Source organism: Sus scrofa, chromosome 7, assembly GCF_054392235.1.
Source record: "Sus scrofa isolate SSC_HxYL_T2T_F1_AM1 chromosome 7, Sscrofa_HxYL_maternal_Yorkshire_Landrace_v2.0, whole genome shotgun sequence".
Classification (NCBI taxonomy): Eukaryota; Metazoa; Chordata; class Mammalia; order Artiodactyla; family Suidae; genus Sus; species Sus scrofa.
In genome coordinates this window covers 15002310-15024491 of record NC_139389.1, presented here as the reverse complement: position 1 = coordinate 15024491, position 22182 = coordinate 15002310, and the positions used below count along the sequence as shown (strand labels likewise).

Sequence of the window (22182 nt, the reverse complement as noted above, 5' to 3'; positions counted from 1 at the left end):
ATATTACTCTAGAAAATAACTATTTTTTTCCAGTGTCAGTATACAAGCAAATCAACATTTCCCATATTAAGCAAATTCAGGCTTGCAAAAGCATGACGTTACTTCCAAACCATCACAAAGATTACGACTTTGTTATGTTTGGCTTTCTTGCCTAGGAAAGCCAGCCATCATCAGTTGGCTAGCACAGTGGTTCCCAAACTTATTCTGTCCACAGCACCCTTAGTGTCTAAGTAACTTTTCAGAGTGTTTCTAGGTCAAAAGAAATATCACATAGTTCCATTAAATTTAGTTTATGTAAAAAAAAAAAAAACAGTTTTTAATGATGTTCATTCAGGTCCGAGCAGCCTAAAATGAATAGCTTATGTGATATTTGGTAAATGACAGTATGTTTCCCTCTAAAATGGAAGATATCCTGCACTGACTATGTGAATGCCCTGCAGCACCAAGGGCTCCCCAGTGCACAGTTTGGGAATTGCCAGTCTAGACTGAGAACAAAGCCTGAGTCCCATGGTCTCTCTTGCCTCTTTCTCTGCCTGGACTCTTTACAGATAATTTATTTGTGTGGTTGATATCTATATTTTAAAACTATCAGTGTAAATATTGAGCACTCTTTCTGAACTCCAGTCTACCAAGTTTATTCCCAGGGGTGTGTGTGTGTAAATTTTTTTCTACCCCCATTGGAGGAGAGTGGTGGTACTAGGTATGGTGATTGAAAAATACAATTTTTCTGTCTCTGTCTTTCTAAGAGCATTTTGCACCCCAGGGACAAAATTATTGCATAGCTAAGATATCTGTAATGTTTAGGAGCTTGAGCAGCTTTTTCTGAGTCCCCTACTGATTGTAACAGAGGAAATGCACTCTTTATATTACATAAGCAATCATAGAGATGTCTATCACTAATCTCATTAGCACTAACTTGTAGTGATGTTCTGATTCACCATGGCCTTGGAGCATTTGAATTCACATTCATCAGCTAGAGGAGTAATAAGTTTCTAGCTTCTCCTCATCTACCCGGAGGTGATGATAACACCTCAGGTGGTGAGGGAAGAATCTGAGTGAATCCCAGCCTCCTTGGAAAACTCTTGCATCTTGAAGCAGCAGAGCCTTGACTTGGCCAGTCAAAGCTGTGCACAAAAGATGGGTCTGATGCATGACTCATGGAGCCCTGAGTTGGGAGAAGATTTTCTAGAAACACATTAGGAAATAGGTTAAAATAATAGACTTCCTTAAGGAAAGATAAGGAAAAGAAAGCTCAGGGGCACTGAGAATTGGGTCTAAATTTGCTTGTGGATTGGTAAAGATTGAAATACTTAGTTCCATCTCCAATCTTCTGTCTTTTGTGCAGGGATCACTGACTACAATATCCTATCTTTTACTGCCCTGGTGGAGGAGCTTATCTCCTATCTTCAATTATAAGAGTTTGGAAGTATGGATAGGCTGCCAGAATAGCAAAACATACTGTTTGAAGATACCTTTTGTCAAGTTCAAAAGCAATGTCCTTCCAGACTATGCATAATTCCTTGGTGACATGATGCAAGTTCTCCACTCAAACAGAGACTAGGGAAGTCTTAGTCTCACCCCCGCACCACCCGGCCACCAGTGGGGGGGTGGGCGGCAGGTGCTGAAAGCAGCCAGTTATTGGAAAGATGATGAGAGAGGCAGCCCAGGCTTGAGCATCCTGGATGAGAGGAAGATTGGGCCGTGTGGGAGGGGGTAGTGCTACAGGCACTAGGACCTGCACCCCTGCATCCCTGGGACTTCACAGGTGCAGCAAGAACAGATTCTGCCTCACCAGGGATCCAGACAGGCCTTCCCACAAGAGCCTACACATCACTTCTTGGCCCCTGGACACTCAGCATCTCTCAAACACTGATTGCTGGATTTAACATGGCACATTGGGTCAGAATCCTGGGGCAGGAGCCAGGCTTAGTGAGGACTGGACTTTGACTGTATATCGGGCTTTGACTGGATCTTGTCCTTTGACTACATCTTGATCCTTGATGGGACTTTGACCTTTGACTTGATCTTGAGCTCTCACCAGATCTTGTTCTTTGACCAGAGCATGGCCTTTCTTAGTGCTTTGACCTTTAGGCCAACCTCTTCTGACAGGTGCCTGTGCTACTAGGACCCAAGAATGAGGAATACCACCGCCAGGACCAAGAAGCTTCTGATTTAGTCTCCTTCTTTTTATTCTAGTTCATTCTGGTCATCTTGGATCAAATGACTCACCCCAAAGCTGTCTTTGTCACTTTGGAGGGTTTCCTATGAAACTGAGGAGGTTTTGGAAGGCGTCATGAAAAAGGACCTTAGCTGCCCACAGTGTTATTTGAGAATCCCCTTTAATTTCACTGCAACTTCCCCCTAAAGTTAAAAAATATATAGCCAAACATCCCTCAAGTCTCATTTTCTCCATGAAATCTTCCAATGTGAAAAATTCTTGATTCTGGTAACTCTAATCACTTAATGAATCCTCTTATCTTTTTGCTGTTCCACCTTCTGAATTGCTTATGAAGCAAGCCAACTTAAAGTGCCCATTGGTGGAATTTTTGAATGGAGACAGATTCATGCTCCAGTTTGCAACACAAAAAGACAGTATACACACTGCTTAGGATTCATTTTGAAAATTTAGGTTAATTATTTTAGCCTAAAAAACTCTGACAATGTGGAAAATTTATTAAGGAGTTTATCTGAAGAGATGCATCTGCTACTCCTGAGGAAAATTCCTTAAACTTTTCTCTTTCCTTTTAAGTATTTTAATTCTCAGAGTAACCTTTTACATCTTTACACTAGAATGGAAGTAGAAGAGCAATATGACAGATTAGAGCTAAAGTACTTATCTGGAACAGACATTTGCTAATCTTTATAAGAATAAGAACTCCAGTAATTCCCACTGGAGTTCATTTTTTCATAGTTTTGTATAAAATTAGAAAAAAAAAATGGTTTGAAAGTGAAGGTGCTCCAAAAAGGTGGAAAGCTGTGTCTGGATTTATGAAGTTGGGATTGTTTTGATAAAATTTGTTTTTCAATGAAATGCTATTTTAAGTGTTTTTAATGGTATTTTCTACTTAGAGGAATTCTGCCACAGATCTTGCTAAGCAGCTGAATGCAGGGGTGCACTCTGTTATTCTAAGGTGTTAACTCATGTGTGTGTGTTTGTGTGTGTGTGTGTGTGTCTGAATGGATGGAGGCCTGGTAGGCGTGAGCAAGAGAAAGGAAAACATTTGTTGAAAGGCTAGAGCCTGTCTCTCTATAATTGTACAAACATCATTTCACTGACCGTCACAGTTTCTTGGGCTTCCTTTTTGGACTCAGAGTGTAATGCTGTTAACTGGTGTATTTCTCAGTGTGACTTCTGGATTTAATGTTCATAAGTATGCTGCATCCTCTTTCTCCATTTTTCTCATTCTCTCACTCTCTCTGTTTCTTTCTTCTTATCATTCCCTCCATATCTCAGGTTATGTCCCTGTCTCTCTCTCTCTCTCATACACACACACCACACACAACACACACTTTCTCTCTCTTCTCCCATGTACCCTCAGGTGTCTGTCTTCTACTCTTGGCCTGAATAACGCAAGCAGTACAGACTAAAGGGACATTTTTTGCGTGTGTGCCTCCTTCACCTAAGAAGGAGAAGGATTATACCATTTGTAATCATTATGGATGTTGTTTCCTTGGATTCACTGTATTTTCTGCCTTGGTGTGAGGGAAAAGGGGAAGGTGGTGGACAAATTTGAGAAACTTCCAGGAGATTTTTATAAGTTACAATCCATGTAAAGAAAATAAAGTATCAGTATGTTTACTGTGAAAACTGAAATTACACATCAATCCCCACAGGGAAACTGGAAATAAAACCGAGGCTTGGGTTGGAGGAGAGAGCATCATAGGTCAGATGCTTGATAAGAAAGAAAGGTCTGGAGTGGTAAAGTATAAAAGGATAATTTAGGTAAATGTATGGATTTTTAAGGGGAAAAACTCAATTCTTCTATCAATTATAAGCTGAAAAATATCAAGAATGGTCTATACATGTTATTCCCCAGATAAGCTGCTTATGAAGAGAGAGGCTCTTGAAATGTCAAATTATTTTATTTCTCTAAAAGTTTCTAGAATTTATTTTAAATATTTAAATCATATGGTAATGAGTCTTAGGTTTCATCTGTGAACAAATTTCTTCAAAGGTATTATAAAGTGATTTCCAAAGTGTGTGATCATTATTTCAATTAAAAACAGGGGATTTTTAGAAAGTAAAAAATGTGCTAGTGATATTAACACACATTCCCACACATTCTAATTACCAAATTATCCTCTTCATTGCCACTAAATAAAGACTGGAATTTTTTTTTTTTAAACCATAGATACTGGTTTCAAATAGAAAGATTGAAACAGTAATGCTCAATATGTGCTAATGGACTTTTAAAACCTATAATTCATGAGTAGGCAGAAAAGGTGAACTTGACCTCTAAGGAGTTGCAGTTTGGTAACATTTCAATTGATGGTATTCTATGTGCTGTACTGTTTAAATATAATGATTGCACAGAGAAAGAGTGGTTTACAGCAATGCAAGAGTCTAAATGGCCAGTTCATGTTTCATTCTATATTTGTTTCTCTTCCCGTCCTTACCTTCTTCCTCGATACTCATCTCTTTGGTCAGACACACAGTCACTCCCAGAAATAGACCTTGACTTGTAATGATATAGCACTGGTGTATGGCTGGGATTTAGCACCTGGCACCCAAGAGGTTAGGAGAAATAGTAAGTAAATAACAAAGCTGATAAAGAGCAGTGACAACAGGCATCAGTGACAAACACATAGGTGCTTTGTATCAGGTACAGGAGGTATCTGGCAGAATTCCTTGAATTATCTCTCTTCTTTAATCTCTTAATAGAATTCCCACCTCCCTACTGGGCAGCTTTCTCCCTGAATTTATGCTTTAGGAATATCCTTGTTTGGATTTGCTTCCCTCCCATCCCCCTACTGCTAGACAATAATGTTCATCATTTGCTCCTGTCTGCCCTGACTCACCTCTGAGATCACAGGGTAAGCCCATTACCAACTATTCATAACCGCTGATCCCATTTCCCACCCAATAACCTCTGCTACTGATCAGAGGCTTACCTGCTGTTCACATTAGTCTGCTTTTCCTGTGCCAGGCTGGCTGAAATAACTTTCCTTGCAAAATATATTAGTGGAGTTCCTGTTGTGATTCAGTGGGTTAAAAACCCGACATAGTGTCCGTGAAGATGCAAGTTCGATCCCTGGCCTCACTTGGTGGGTTAAGGATCCAGGGTTATCGAAAGCTGTGATGTAGGTCACAGATGCAGCTTAGATCTGGCATTGCTGTGGCTGTGGTGCAGGTCGGCAGCTGCAGCTCTGATTGGACCCCTAGCCCAGGGACTTCCATTTGCCACAGGTACCACCATAAAAAGAAAAAATCAAAACAAAACAAAATACCAAAAAGTACTATGATTAGGGTAAGAGATGAATCAGTCCTCAAGAAGACAATGAGATGAGTATCAGGGAGACAGAAAAGGAGTAAGTCAAGGCAATTAGAGTACTTCCTGCAGAAGTCAGGAGTTTGGGTTCTACCAGCTCTGAAGGTTAGGAACATGACAGGAGAACATAGTCATTCTCCAGCAAACATTTATTAAACATTTTCAATCTTCCTGGCACTTCATTTATGAAGTCTGATCAGTTAGGATTGTTTCTGTACTTTTTTTCAAGAGCAGGAATTAATTCAGGACATTAACAACCCAAATATGTTGGGACAGAAGGAGCATGCCTGGCTGAAGGAGAAATGCTTGGATTAAACCAAGGGCATTGTTGGAGTAGCCTTTGGACTGCAGCCCTCCACTCCTGACCTAAAAGCCAGGCTGGCTGCATTGACCACAGAATGGATGGACCAAGGACTCTGTACTTTTAAGAGGTACATTCCAAGTGACTCTGGTGTGCTATCCAATTTTTAATTACTGATTAGGCAAATCATATTGATTAGTATAAAAATATTTGTTAAACACTTGCTACAAGCTTGCCTTCAAGGATGAAGGAAAAGGACTCCTACGCTCATGTAGTTTATATTCTAATAATATACAGCTGTTTTTAACCCAGGCTGGAGTTTAAACAACATAAAATTGATATAGATACGACTGAGAAAAAAAGACTTGCTGATGAGATTTCAAGAAAAACTGTGTAGAGTAGAGCATTTGAGCTGAAGTTGGAAGATGGCACACAACGAAATTATTTTTGATACTGTGGATTAAAAACGTTGCCTACCATGTCAGCAAAGGATGCTGCAGCCATCAAGCCCTCAGCCACTGCAGCCACCCCTAGCGGTGCACTCTGAGGGGAATCAGGATGGGAAAGAAGAAGATACTGGCCCTAAACAGCTAAGGTACATAGCTAAGGAATGATTTAATGAGCCCAGACTCTTGCATCTTCCCATACAAAGACAAGTGCTACATTCATTAACTTGCAATGTCTGGTTTTCTTTAATTTACAGTACATTTTTTGATGTTCTGATTACCTGTTTTTTTGTTGTAAAATTCCTATATATTCTGGCTTCTCCTTTACCTCTTTTGGAGCAGGCGGAGCTGTCTGAGAGGCTGCTTGCCAGGCTTGAAGTCCTCAGAAGGTCTGTCAAATACAACGTAATTCTCAACTTTTAGGTTGAACATTTTTTTTAGTTGTCAATACCAAGACAACCAGTGTTTAGTTTTGATAAGATTATAAAGTACATATAAACGTAAACGTACACACACAGATACATGTAAAATAATTCCCTGATCCATAAACCACAAGTATACGTAGGTGTATATTCAGACTCTTCCTTGATATAATTGTGAATATGGATTTTTAAACATAGATGCAGTGATAAGTGAATATATATACATAATCAGATGCTTATTTTTTATAAAAACAAACATTTTGAATATGATAGGTTTTCCACCAAACAACATACCATGGATGGTATTTATGGGTATCAGTATTAATATATAGCATCATTTTTTATTATCTGTATACTATGTCATATATAAATGTATTATGATTTATATAACCTATCCTATAATTTTGGGAATTTGGAAGGGTTTTTTTTTTTTTTTTCTATTATGAACATGCTGAAAGAAATCCTTGAAATGAATTCATTAGCTTAATGATGAATGTCTCAATGTGGAATTTCTAGGTCAGTGCATCTATATATATTTTTAATGGATACATTAGAAGGACACGATATAGTCGAGATGGGGGTAGTGTAAGAAATAGCCTAGATGCAGGGAAGCATAGGCCAATGGGGATGAGGTGAAATGGGTGCTATGGTTTGCCTGAAGAGAAAGGTATAAAGGAATGGCTTGGCCCAGTTGGGTTGGTATAACAAAAATAGCATAAACCAAGGGGCTTATAAACAACAGAAATTTATTTCTCACAGTACTGGAACCTGGAAAGTCCAAGATAAGAAAAGCTGGAAGATTCAGTGTCTGGTGAAAGCCCTCTTCCTGATTCACAGCTGGGGCCTTCCTGCTGTCTCCTCATCTAGAAGGAGCTAGGGAGTCCTGTGGGATGACTTTAAAGAGGGCACTAATCCTACTTAAGAGCACCCCACCTTCATGACTTAATCACCTCTAAAGGGCCCATCTCCAAATACCATCACATTGGGGGTTAGGATTTTGGCATATGAATTTTTAGGGAACACACACATTCAGACCATGGCAGGAAAATAATAAAAGCTAAAGAAATATGGCCAAAAAGTTAGGGTAGAGCCAGAATTTGCAGAGCCTTTGCTGGTAGATCAAATAACGTAGAGAGAGCCATGGTATTCAGTGGCTTTTAATTTGATGTTATGGATAGAATCTACAAGTTTCCTTTCTTTAGAATCACCGAGGGTTTGGGAAAATTCCAGAATCGTTGGCACTACTGCTTCAGTGCTTTATATTGCTGAATAGGTCCATAAGTGCTTTTGATAAGCAACAAAGCTACCTAGTTTTCAGAAATCATCAGTGCTTGACTAAATGGTCTCAAATGGTGGAAGTCCTGTCAGTGGCTTCTCTCAATGGGTGGGTCAGGGTGTTCTAGGTCCAAGAAATCATAGCAGAAGGTGGCTGTCATATTAATCATTCCATACCCACACCAACTACTATAAGAGAGCCAAACGGTAGCTGACAGTGATTTTTTTTTAAATTTTTAAACATTTTTTTTAAAACATTAATTTCTTTCCCCTCATGTGCCATCAATGAGGTCTTCTAAAGTGCCAGCACCAAAAAAGCTGCTTAAGCAGGAGGGAAATGGAAAATCCATGAGGACGGTCAGAGCCAGCTGCTTTCATTTGGGAAGGAGTTTCATTATCCTTCTTTGAATTTCCTCTCACACTGGGAAGTCATTATTATTCTGGCATACCTCCTGACATTTTTATGACTTTGTTTATTTTAATACACGGTTCATTATTTGTTTTGGAACAGCCCTCAAAAAAACTACTTGCCAATGCCACTTCAGCTTAGCCAATGAGATGTTTCATCATCTCCTCTGTGGTCACTTCTTGCAATGTGGCTAAACTTTTATCACGGGGAAGGGCGTGAAGGTTTGGGAGACCTCACAGGACCACGACGATGTGCCTCTTTGTGGGAAGAGTAGGTAAATCCTATAACTATTGATTGGCTCTAGAGAGATTTTCTATTGTGCCTCCTACTCTCATTGGGGGGAAAATGTGACTTTCCTCCCTCAATTTGAAAAAAAAAAAAAAAAAAACCAAACTCTGTTAAATTCAATTAAATAATAACTACCAGAAGAGCAGAAGCAGGCCCCTAAAAGACTTTTCTTTCTCTCTGAGAGCTTTTCTTTTCCGGCAGCAGAAGGGCTTCAGTGCAGAGTCACGTGTTTGATTGACTCTGTTCTCAGGCTGATGTTTACACTGCTGTATTCATCTTGCTCCGATGACTGTGACATGCCACCCGGATGCGGCAAGGCTGACAGGGAATGTGAGGGGGACCAGACAGATGACAACGTCTCCATTCTTCAGAGCCAGTGCAGGATGATCTGTCACCTGATGATAGGCCACAGCCTGTTATTTATTTACTTAGAGCTTTAATGTGGGTACAATGAGCAGGGGGGGCAGGGGACAAGTGACAAGAGGCCCAAAGAAAGTGAGTGGTTATAGGAAGGAAAAATCTGACAGACCCTTTTTGACATCAAAATATCAACGACAGCCATTTCACACATCTCAGTGGGCATGCCAGTCCAGGAACCAATTATTAGCAGAATTTTGGGCAAGAAATCAGATTTGCAAAACAGGAACTTTAGCCATTTAGTCTGTGGGAGTGGTCTAGACAAACCACACTGCCACTTGATTATATTAAGTGCCTTGAATTTTTTGCACGTTTAATTTCTGCAAGATTCAGTGATGTTTTGGCCAGAACGTTTTCCTTTTAGTTTTTGAATCTGCACACATTTTACAGAGCAAATTTTATGTGCCGTGGAAATCATCACCCACATGTCCTTTTTGCTTTGAAAGTGCTGCTGGAAACCATTTATAGTCTCAAAGACCAAATCTTTGAAAAACCATTGACCTACTTGTTTTGTGTGATGACATCATGGTTATGGGAAAGAAATGCCTGAAAATACAGGGAAAACAGCAGTGGATATTTTAACTGTTAATTCTGTAGGGATCAAACTGTGACTCTTCATATTTTAAGGGGATTTTTGTACACCAAAAAAAAAAAAATTTGATCTTTGCCTGTATCTAGATGAATGATGTATTCCTGAGTTAAACAAATTGAATAAACAAAGTGCATGAAATATTTTAAATACAAATAGAATTGAGCAATTAATAAAGTTTTTAAAGGCATCTATCTCCAGGAGTTCCTGCTGTGGCAGCAGCAGGTTAAGGATTCAGGGTTGGCTGCAGCTGTGGCGTAGGTTATAGCTGCAGCTTGGATTTGATCCCTGGCCTGGGAGGAACCTTGTTATGCCAGAGGCATCTCCAGTTTGGACATTTCTTTTCTTATTTTACAACATCAGATCTTATTAAATCACACAGCACTTGGAGGAGGAGCCTCAGGAATTTTCCAAATATTGATCATCTTGTACTGAGGATATGGTACAGGGAAAGCATTCACATTTTATCATGAGCATCACTAGCAATGGGGTTGATGAGGCCCAAGTGTTGGGTTTATCATTATGTCAATAAAATCTATCATGCAGAAATCTCAGGGAACTAACAGATTTCATAAAAGACATCGTCCCTGTGAAATGTTCATTGTAACCTGCAGTGGCCAGAAGCCAGCAATGCCGGGATTGAGGCTCCGGTTCTGTGTGGGACATTCCTAAATGCCCTTTCGGCATGTCTAGATTTGCCATGCACTCTCTGTGTGTGAAAGTAATGATTCCTCTTCTAGGCTCTCAGATTTACAGCACCCAAGCAACCACTCAGCAGGCAGCCTGGGATACCATAGGTCTCACTTTCACCCAATGAAGGCAAAATTGCTAAGGAATTTGGGCATATAATGTGGTTTTCCAGAATGCTGTGAGGAACATTGCATTTTAATTGTTTGTGTCTGCTTTGGGAGAGGAAATGGTTCCAGTTGGTGTGGAGAAGGTTATTGGAACACATCAGACACACTTCACCCTGTGGCTCCATTAGCAGCTGTTCCCTAAGTGTGCCCACCTCCTCTTAGTTATTTGGGTCCCTGACTGCTTCAGGCTACAGGTTAAGATCAGAAAAGAAGAGGAAGATCAAAGGGTCCTGTGGAATTTAAGACATCTAATCAGCCACTTGCTATGCCCAATTGGGAGCTAGCTGGGAGTGTCCTCCGTTCTTGGTGGGTATTATTTGGCATCTTTTTGAGAATAAAGCCAAGTGGTGAGGTGGAGTCACTTGAACTCTGAGAACCATTTGATATTTTCAGTGAACCTTCCAAGGTTTCGGTCTGTGTTGGCCAAGAGTCCCTCCCACTTCTTTCCTGAAGGGTGTCAGGAGGGAAGGGATTTTGTCCCCTTCTCTGGGTTTGGCAGTGTGTCTTTGATTCCTGCAAGGCTCAGAAGACCTGTCCTGTCCTCCTGCTTCTCAGGGGAATGTGATAAATCCTATAGCCTTGCTGACATCTTAGCTAGATACCATTTATTTGGGATGCATGTGAACACAGGTGGTGCCTGAGGGTTCAGGTCTTCATGGGAACACCTGTTTCCATTTCTTCTGCCTGCGTGATTGCTGGCTATAATATATGGGGGATGGGGCCTTAGGTTATACTTGCAAGATCAGCGAGGTGAAGAGTGTTAAACATTAGGATTTTATTACAGCTAAGCTTTATTGTTCTTCTTAACAGCCCCTCATGGTTCTTTAGCCTTTCTATATTTCTGGTTAGATGCTGTCAATACTGGTGACATGGGAGAAATGAGGAAGAAAAGGGCAGAAGTTTCCCGGAACTGACCCTGTCTAAGAAATTTCCACCTCCAACTCCCCTATATACCAACAAATGTTTTATAACTTACCACCCACTCTAGTATAACATAATAATTTTAATAAGATATGAGGTATATAAAAATTTTGTTATTGTTCTTCCATCACATATTAATTGAGGGCCTCCCATGCCTAGAATCCTCTGCAGACTCTTTGAACCATGGCCCTGATCTCAATCCCTTTTATATGTAAACAGAATTAAAAAAACCCCACAGCCTCTCTCCTTTTATAAAGCAAAACAGCTCTTTCCTATTTCCTGGCTTTTACATTCTTTATGTAGCAAAGGTGAAAAGTAAAAGTAATTATCATCCACCAGGGACCTTTTCTCCTGAGACCATAAGCTATACCCAAATCTTTAATGTGTAATTTTTATCACTAGCATTTTTGTATTCTCAAACCCAGATGGGATACAGGTTCCATATATTAGTCTATTCACAAAGAGTCTAAACACAAAATTATATCAGACATAATAATAGATAAGAAGCTAGACCGAATCATGTATTTGCAACTGAATATTGCAGCTCCATAATCCCCGTGAGCATGGATAGAATGAAAGCTATGTATTCTATCTAGCGGTTGAGCACTGATCGATGGGGGTAGAGACTGGCTACGAACAACAGGGCCACCTGCTGAAACTCACCCAGGAAGGGGAGCATCTGGCGGTGAGGGTGGAGGAAAGGTGGTCCTGCTGGCGACATAAGCGCATAATTGATGATGACACATTGGCCTCTGTGTTAGCTTCCTCAGGACATGACAAATAACCACAAACTAGTGCCTTAAAACAACAGAAATGTATTCTCTCATAGTTCTGGAGGTTAAAAGCCCCAAATCAAAGTGTCAAGAGGGCCACGCTCCTCTGAAACCTCCAGGATGAATCTCTCCAAGCCTCTGCCAGCTTCTGGTGGCTTCCTGCCTTCCTGGCTTGTAGCAGCATCACTCTGTCTTTGATGTCACATAATCTTCTTCCTTGCCTGTCCCTGTGTCCTCTCCTCTTATAAGGATGCCAGTCATAGGGCTCATCTGAAATCCACAATGATTTCATCTCAAGAGCTGTAACTATTTACATCTGTGAAGGTCTTAAATCCAAGTCAGGACACATTCTGAGGTTCTGAGCGGACAAGATCAGCTGGGGGTGGGGGTGGGGTACCATTCAACCCACTATACTCACTAGCAGTGCTTCTTAGAATGATGTAAAGAGCTGGAGATTCTTGTTTATTTTATTTTATCTTTTATTTTATTTTATCTTATTTTATTTTATTTTATCTTATTTTATCTTATTTTATTTTATTTTATTTTATTTTATTTTATTATTATTTTTACAGCTGCACCAGAGGCATGTGGAAGTTCCCAGGCTAGGGGTCAAATTAGAGCTGCAGGAGTTCCCATTATGGCACAGCAGAAACAAATCTGACTAGTATCCATGAGGATTTGGGTTCAATCTCTGGCCTCACCAGTGGGTTGGGCATCCAGTGTTGCCCTGAGCTGTAGTGTAGGTCACAGACAGATCCCTACTTGCTGTGGCTGTGGTGTAGGCCAGCAGCTGTAGCTCTGATTTGATCCCTAGTCTGGGAACTTTCATATGCATGGGTGCGGCCCTAAAAATAAAGAAAAAAGAAAAAAGAAAAAAAAAAAAAGCTGCAGCTGCCAACGCTATGCTACAGCCAAACCACAGCAACATGGGATCTGAGCTATATCTTCAACCTATGTTGCAGCTTGTGGCAATGCCAGATCTTTAACTACTGAGTGAGGCTACGGATCAAACCTGCATTGAACATGGACACTATGTTGGGTTCTTAACCCACTGAGCCACAACAGGAACTTGTCAAAGCTGGAGATTCTTGAATGGCAGGTACGTATCTTTTGAATGATTTCCGCCGTGAGCAATGTGATGGAGAAGTGGTCATTTAAAATTTTTTGTGTTGATTCAAAGTCTGTCTACCTATTTGTTTTTCCACTTAATAAAGATGAATACAGCAATTGGAAACTCCACAGGGCTTAGAATTTAAGATGATAATGCTTTGATAAATATTTAAAACTGTTTTCTGACTTAGTCTTCTCATTTGGTCTCTTAGCAGCCCCACGAAGGAGGTGGAGTGGACCTTAGTCCTGGCCTCAGTGACCAGGATGTCCAGGCTCAGGAGGCTGGGTTTGGCCACTGTTCCCTAAGCAACTCATGGAGCAGGGCTGGGTTAGATTTCTGCCCTTTAAATCAAGAAACAGCCTGATTTTCACAATTTTTTCTTGTTACAGTCCTCAGGGAAACCTCTTCCTCCATGTCCATTTCCACATTCACATTTTCACTTGACTTTGAAGTTTCAGGATCTCTTAGCATAGCCTGAATGGCTTTGGGGTCAGTGTGAGCTGCGTTCTTGGCCAGGTTTTGCCAGCTTTTTAACATTGGCTGAGTTATGCAACTTTTTTGGGTCCCACTTTCTCATCATATGCTCTGGGAGGATTATTTTCCTATGAGGAAAATGAATGTAATACATCTAAGACATCCAACAAAGAACCTCCAAAACAGTGGCCCTTTTGATGGTTCTGTTTAATTAATGCCCAGAAGGAAGAGTGGATGGTCTGAGGAATCAGTGTTTGGGGTCCTCAGAACCAGCTGGATGGTCTTAGATAAATATCAGGCATTCTGCATCTCAGCATCATCATAAATAAAATGATGGCGGTCCCTAAGTACATTCATTCCATGATTCACAGCCAGAATATTGAGAGAGAATTGCAAAGAAAGAAGTCTCCACTTTACCTGGTTAACTCAAAGAGATCTAAACTTCATGTACAGGAACACTTAGGAAACTTCTGAATACAGTATGAGGGGCAGAGAATCCCTGCAAGAGGCCCAGAACATTCTTGGTGGTGTTTCAGTGTGTTAAAGAAGTGACAAATGAGGCATTTATTGTGTATTTAAGATTGAGTGAGGGTTATCCTTTAAAAAAATAACCTTTACCTTTGATTCTTTCAAAAGATGTTCACATTCCTCAGAGCACTTTGAAGGCAACATGGGAATGGAAAATTTTAGTGTTTCCAAAGGAATTTAGAGGCACAGAACGATGTCAGGCTCAGATCAAATAAAAATAACTTTTTAGGTCTCTATTTATTAAAAATGTATGTCTTATTTCTAACCACTTTCTTCTGCAGCACTTACACACTAATCAGAACACAGTTTGAAGCTTTTTTTTGAGAACCCCCAAGTCCTTTCTCTCCTGCCCAAATGTTGCTCTTTCTTGAAGCCCTCAAGAAAGCAAACAAGCCAAAGGCAGATAGAGACCATAGACCCTCCTCCTTCAATTGAACGAGTTACGTTCACCTTCATTTGTCAGGAAATTGACATTTGTGAGAAAGCTGACTTGGAAACAAAATCTACATGGGGCGGCCTTGTCTGACACTGCAATCTCTCATGGAGAGGGTGGAAGAGGGTCTCATATGCCATTTGCACAATTAATATAATATTCAGTTATACCTGTAAGTATATCCATGCTTTTTCAGATTCTTTTGTCACACATGTTATCACAGACTGTTGAGGAGAGTCCCTTTCTGCCTCATCTTGCAGTTTTCCAAAAGAAGGCTGTCTGCTTCATGAAGTATTAAATAAAATCTGTTCGGATCACCTAAAAAATTAATACACTGAAGGCAACATTTACAAGAAGTGGTTCCAAGTTCCAGCTCCAGTGAAATCTCCTCATGTTCTCTTACAAGTCACACATTGTTCTGGACTATTTTCTATACTTCCTTCTTCTTTCAACACACTTTGTCTTTTGCCTGCCTTCTTTCCCTTTAAAAATGCAAACCAGGGTGATTTCATTCCTTTCCTAAACTTTGTCCTTCCTATCGAGCATTAGAACAGGGTATCATCCTTTTATTATAAAAGAATCCTTGTTTACTTATCCAATCCAGTATGGACAGGAAGTCAAAGATGAGCATGCTTTCATGTCTTGCTTTTGTGTAAGAATTTGCACTATCTCCATAGTTTCATTTAGTTAAGCGTCTGTTGATTACGTGCTAGTTCTGCACTGTAGACGGAATAGTGAATAGATAGAGTCTCTACCTTCAATGAGTTTTCAGTCTAAGGGAGAAAAATGAAATTAAACATATCCTATCTAAGCAGCAAAATCTACTTGGAAGAGTTTTATCCAAGATCGATAAAACACAGCATCATAAAACCCTCTTCTCTCTGTTTTCCTTGTTCACAAAATAAATCGATGTGATTAGGCTAGATGGTGATTTCTGCTCAGCTATCCCATATTGGTTGAGTGATAAAGCCTTATTTTGGTCTCCTCATAGTCTAGTTTCATTTTTTTGTAATGGTGACATTCAGTGTCCCTTAGGGAAATGGAGAAGGGGAGGGGGAGGTGGAATGATCTAAAGAACAGGAATCAAAATTGGAGTACAAGACTTAACTTCTCTGTATTTTTCTAGTCTAGAGAGTGGAAAGAATGCATTAAGTCTGCACACATGCACAATTTCTCAAAGCAGGCTTGTTGCCAGCTTCAATTTTGAAAGTTCAATCAAGGAAATCTCTTCTTAACCTCCTCATCTTCCCTTTGATTTTATTCTATAGCTCTATGATGAGTGAAATATTGTTCTCCAAATTTCAGTCCTGGGTCATGGGACAGAGGCCAGGATTCATCCTCAGAGGAGATGCTCTTCTCTAAACTCCACCACCACTCATTTGTAGGCACACCTCGTTTTATTGTACTTTGCTTTATGGTGCTACACACAGATATTGCGTTTTTACAAAATGAAGCTTGCGCTAAGCAAGTCTGTAGGTGCCATTTTCTCCAAAGTGTTTGCTCACTTTGTGTCTTTGTGTCCCATTTTGGTAATTCTTGCAATATTTTAAACCCTCCATCAGCAAAAAATTACTACTCACTGAAGACTCAGATGATAGAATTCTTTAGCAATGAAGTCTTTTTTAAAATTAAAGTATGTACATTTTTAAAAATATAATGCTTTTTTAGTATTGTGTAAATATAACTTTTTTCTTTTTTAGAATTTTTGGAAGTATATTTCATTACAAGGTTATGATAATTTCTGCTGTACAACAAAGTGATTCAGTTGTACATGTACACGTATCCATTCTCTTGTGGATTCTTTACCCACATAGATTATTACAGAATATTGGGTAGAGTTCTCTGTGCTATACAGCAGGTCCCCGTTAGCCAATCATTCCATATATTTTAGTTTGCTTATGCCAGTCCCAAAGCCCTGGTCCATCTCTCCCCTCCTCCCTATCCCCTTTGGTTAGCATATGTTTTTCAAAATCTGCGATTCTGTTTCTGTTCTGCAAATAAGTTTATTTGTATTATCTTTTAGATTCCACTTGTAAATGATATCATATGTCTTTCACTGTCTGACTAACTTCACTTAGTATAATAACTTTTATATGCGCCTGGACACTAAAAAATTACAATATCTCTGAGGTAGGAATGTATACATTTACTAAGTGAAAATGACATCTATAGGTAAGAATCCTCTTTCTGTATTATACCTGCTCCTTGTCAGGCAGTGAGTAAAGAAGTATATATACAAAGATGGCATTTTAGTTGCTATATTGCCATAAGATTTAGCATAACTCGTAGCCATCCTACAGGGTGACTCAAAAATCTGTTTACTCATAATTTTAATTACTTCAGAAATATAAATGTACTACCTTATAATAGTCTTTTGAAATATTAATTACTTATGTTCCTTTATATGTATACAATTTTGTGAATCTTTTCATGATATTTTTTAATTGGTTTGTACCATCTTCAGTAAGAGGAACTAGAAAAAATCCAAACTGAAAAAAATTGTAAAAATTTACAAAACCGTGTAAGCATAAAAGAAAGATAACCAGCAACATTAGAAATGTTCTTTAAGTTGGCAGCACTTCTTTTTCTGAAGTTGATAAGCCTTGAAACTGCACCGAGACTTCTGGAATACCCAGTGAGAGGTGGTGGTTTATTCTGAAATTCAGGGAGTGTCACCAGTTTTTTTAAAAAATGGATTACAATTTAAAAAGAAATAAACATGTAATTTCAACATACCGACCACAACTTTTGAGTTAAAAAATGAATACAGTGGCTCCTAAAAATGAGTTCACACAGAGATTGCATAACTGGGCAGTCTATACAACGAACAACACGTTTCTCAGTTCAGAGTAAGACCACAGAACTTGGCTCTTTCTGGATCGAGGTCATTTGGAGCTCTTTGTGGTGACAAGGGCAGGAAAAACAGCAGTGCCTGGCCACTGGAACATGCCTAGTGGGCCAAACTCTTCAATTCTCCTGCTGTAGCATCTATTTAGAGTATAGTTGAGGCTTGGCTGCTGCTAAGTTTTCATTTTAGACAAAAATGGATATAAAATAATAGGTGATAAGGAATCTTATGCTTCCTCTAGAGATGGAGGAGTTACATTCTCCTGTCTTGTCTGATGTTTGGTTTACAGAGTGAGGTGAGTGAGGCATTTGGCTAAGGGGAGGTGCTGTGTACCTAAAGAACAGATTAAAGTGTATTTCTCTTCTGTTTGCTTGGAGAATAAATATTTTCTCTGAACTTGAGTCTGTTTGGCTGGATGTGCAGGGTGGGTATGTGAGGCTGGCATCTGTTTCTGTCCATCAGAAGTCCCACCCTCTACAGCAGCCTCACGTTATGGAAGGCCAAGGCTACCCCTGAGCCTGTCTTGTGCCCTCCATTGTGCCCTACATGAGAATGAACCCTCAGGTCCTCCTGCAATCCCAGATCAGAGGGTTTTGGTGGGGATTACCTATTCAAAGACCTACTGCATATTGGCCCTGCTGACTTGCCAGACCTGAATCTTGGTTCAACCAGATATCTTTACCAACACAATCCTGGTATAAGCTGGCACAACAAAGTGCAATGGTTTTGTCCCAAGTAATGCTCTTGGCTTATGGATAAATTCTATTTAGGTTTATGCACTATAATCCAGGCTTGCCATTGGGTTTTATATTGGCCTTGACACAATTGATTGAAAAGAATTCAAGCCTTAACATACTCCATGAAACAAATTAAGCTGCCCTCTGAATTATACTTTACCTGCCATTTTTTTTTTAATAGTGAAATAGCATCCCTTTTAATGACCTGGTGATACAGCATTTAGTATGACTTGTGAAAGTAATTCCTTGAATAGCCAGGACCTCTGATTTTTGGCTCCATAGAATGACCTTTTTTAAAAAATCAAGTCATTCGGAATCAGAATGGACTGCCCTTTAGGTGGTGAGCACCCCATCACTGGTAGTGTTCAAGCGGAGACTAGGTGGTCATCTGCCAAGAATGCACTGCATAGAATCCCTGTATTGGATGAAATATAAGACTTGCTAAAATCGCTCCCCAATTTAAGGTGCCATGGTTGTCTTTAGTCTTGATTTTGTAACGTTGTAATGATCCAGATTATGGAATCCCACTAATGACTTTTAGCATTTCTTCTTGTAGTCAGCCCTCTTACTTCCACAATTTTAAAACATGCATTTGCCCTGGTCACAGCAATCTAAATGTTGTTTTGACCTTTTCCTTTTCCAGCAATAGTAACTGAGGGATCTGTGATGACTAGACCTGCGGGAGGCAGAGAGGTTCAGAGGCTGACATGCTGAGGTGCACTGTCCAGCTTTGCACTGGCTGACACTTTGACACGAGCAAGGTTCATGAATCTAGAACTTCAGGCTACTCACCTGCCAAATTCAAAGTATGAGTACCTACCTAATAGGGCCATTGAAAGGACTAAATGAGAAAATAACTTTTTTTCTTTCTTTTTTTAAATTGTATTTAATTGTTATTTCCCAATACATTTTTTTATATATATACTGTACAGCATGGTGACACAGTTTAACAGGTCAGGTTGTCTGTTTTCAATTAGTAAGCAAATCTGTCACTTGTCTGCCACAGATAGATGATGGAGTTGATTTCAAGAGCTTTGCTAATTCTTGGCTTTTTTTTTTTTTTTTAAGGCTGCACCTGCAGCATATGGAAATTCCCAGGCTATGGGTGAAATCGTAGCTGCTGGCCTACACCAGCCACAGCAATGTCAGATCTGAGTCACCTCTGGGACCTACACCACAGCTCATGGCAATGCTGGATCTTTAACTCACTGAGTGAGGCTAGGGATTGAATCCGCATCCTCATGGATACTAGTTGGGTTCTTAACCTGCTGAGCCATGATGGGAACTCCAATTCTTGGCATTTTTAGAAGGATGAATAAACAAAATCATTATTATTATTTATCTGTAGCTTAATTCTATAATTCTATTAATCAAGTTATTTTAACAAGCAGATTTACATAAAGTTTTAGTGACTCCCTTTTTTAAGAGTATAGTTAATTTAAAATTCTTTAAGTAGCCCATAATTTGCACCTCCCCTAAATTCCAGTCCCAAATTTAAAAGCCCATGTTACCTGTAAGGCTACCGTGATTACCACTGTTGCCATGGAAGCTTGTTATATTTATCTGACAGAGAATATTTGGGTTTAAAAATTTTTCAGATTTTTGTTTTGTTTACAGAGCGCTGATTCACACAAAAGTGGTCGCTCCAGTTGAACGTATGAATTATGCTTGCATGTGCGGCTTTCATTTCCCATTGAAACAGAAATGATCCCAGTGAGTGAAAAGCAAAGATAAGCTGAGAATAGAGTTGCAATCTTAGTTTGTGCAGGTGCTGTTTTGTTAAGGTCCTGGTGCATGTGCATTGTATTTTTTGCACACACAGTAATACTCAATTTTTTTTTTTTTTTAGAACATGCATTACAATGTTCGGCTTATTACAAGTCATGGCAAAGCCCCGTTGGAACCAAAGAGAGAGGACTTATACTCTATATACTGAGAAGTGGTTCCCATTGTAACCCAGAGAATTTTAGTTCAGGAAATATCAACTGGCAATTTGCTTTGTGGCTTGTTTACAGACCAGCTATTTTCTGTATTCCATGTCTTATGTGCTGTATTGAGAACAGTCTTATGCTTTGAGGTTAGTCTTCTCAAATGTGTTTTAAGATGATAAAAATCACACCAGGCCCACCTGGATCTTTGTGTTGCCAAACTCTGCCCCCTATTTCTCTCTCCCTCTTTTCCTCTATTCAGAGCTAAAACACACCACTTCCTAAGATCCTCATAAATTTTTCCTTCTGTGCACGTTAGTTAAAAGACCCTCCTGAGCTGTGCCTTCCGCTCTGTGGGGACACCGTGTCACAATCCGCTTGCTGGGAGATCAAAGTAGAACATTCTCTGCTCACAGGACGCCTGATATGTCCCTTAATGCATCTAGCGGGCCCTCGGAGTGCACTCACCTTCAAAAGGCTAAGGGGATGGGGCATTTTATCACAATCCATAATACATTCGCATTTCCATACAGTTTATAGAATCAAAAATAATTATACCTTCCACAGATAAGTGGCTTAGTAGCTTTCTCTGGGGCCTCTTGCATATTAGAAACTGTCAGCCTTTTTTTTTCCCCATGTAGAATAATTTATTCTGTTTTCTTCCTGTCAGAAATTTTCTGACTTCTAAATTGTGAATACAACTTCCAAGCCTTTAAAATATTAGATATGGAGGGGGTTGTGTTTGCTACTCTGTGCTCTAGCAGAGCAGGCGAGGTAGTGTTTAAGGAATATGAAAACATTAAATGTTGTATATGTAGCTCTATTCTGGGCTTTTTGCGCTTCTTGATCTTTTGTGGGGGTGGGGGAGGGGGTGTGCTGGTCTTGTCCTCAGTTAAACTGCTCCCTACCAATTAACTCTGAGCAGCAGCTTAGTTTGCTGCAAGATCATTCGTCAATAACAACTTATTTCCTTTGCCAGAACACCCTTGCTGAGAATCCAGTCTATGGTGTAATAGCTTTTAAATGTGGAAGAAAGATTAAGAAATCATTTTCGTTAAGTGGTGGCCTCCACATTTTATAGAAGATGAGTCTGAAACTCACCCAGTATTATATATTTACTAAGGTCTATATTTTATATATTTTCTTTCTTTCTTTCTTTCTTTCTTTTTTTTTTTTTTTTTGTCTTTTCTAGGGCCACACCCACAGCATATGGAGGTTCCCAGGCCAGGGGTCGAATTGGAGCTGTAGCCGCTGGCCTATGCCACAGCCACTGCAATGGGGATCCGAGCCACGTCTGCAACCTACACCACAGCTCACGGCAACGCTGGATCCCTAACCCACTGAGCAAGGCCAGGGATCAAACCCGCAACCGCATGGCTCCTAGTTTGATTCATCAACCACTGAGCCATGATGGGAACTCCCTATATTTCATGTATTTTCTAACACCCAAGATTCTAAAATATACCATTACTTTCTGTACTAAGATAAAAAGAAACATTACCATTTTAAATTATGAATTTACTTTGACAGTAAAACACATCCCAATTTCAGAAAGATTATGAGTGTAAGACTACCCCACTAATACAAACAAATCCCTCATTCATGAAATATATAACTTGCACCCTTTCATAAACTGCACAAATATTGTGAAGAAGAGGCACACATCTTCTCATAAGAGGGAAACAGCAGAGATGCTTAGATTGGAGAAAAAGGTGGCCACTGGAAGGGAAATGGAAGATGAGTGTGCACCAAACTTTAAGACCTTCTTTGGCCAGAAGCTGTCCTAGAATTACAAACCTCCTACTTGTTCCTGTACAAGGCACACATGTACAATATCCTAGTTGAGTTACAGTTCCTTCCTTCTCTGCAGCTTGTGGTTCTCCTAATGAATGGCAGGACTATCAGTGTGAAATACAAATGTTACAATACTTGATAG

The 22182-nt window shown here is 39.7% G+C and overlaps 1 protein-coding gene and 1 long non-coding RNA gene across 16 annotated transcripts in view; one reads left to right on the top strand and one right to left on the bottom strand.

Annotated features, from left to right (window-relative positions):
• Positions 1–22182, bottom strand: part of LOC110261733 (uncharacterized) — a 1083992-nt gene that overhangs the window by 222271 nt on the left and 839539 nt on the right. For 2 of the 9 annotated variants that reach the window (XR_014809655.1, XR_014809654.1), the window contains 2 exons: positions 6518–6627; positions 4618–4721 (listed from right to left, as the gene is read on the bottom strand). The exons of 1 other annotated variant lie outside the window; for it this stretch is intronic. The gene's annotated coding sequence lies outside the window, so the exon portion shown is untranslated. Of the gene's footprint in view, positions 1–4617; positions 6628–8765; positions 9026–22182 lie in introns of those variants that run through there. 6 more of the 9 variants (XR_014809656.1, XM_084967489.1, XR_014809657.1 and 3 more) reach the window with 5 other exon arrangements.
• Positions 1–22182, top strand: part of LOC146401208 (uncharacterized) — a 268508-nt gene that overhangs the window by 169696 nt on the left and 76630 nt on the right. The window contains exons 4-5 of one of the 7 annotated variants that reach the window (XR_014809675.1): positions 13150–13286; positions 13513–17980. The exons of 5 other annotated variants lie outside the window; for them this stretch is intronic. This is a non-coding gene — a long non-coding RNA (uncharacterized LOC146401208). Of the gene's footprint in view, positions 1–13149; positions 13287–13512; positions 17981–22182 lie in introns of those variants that run through there. One more of the 7 variants, XR_014809674.1, reaches the window with a different exon arrangement.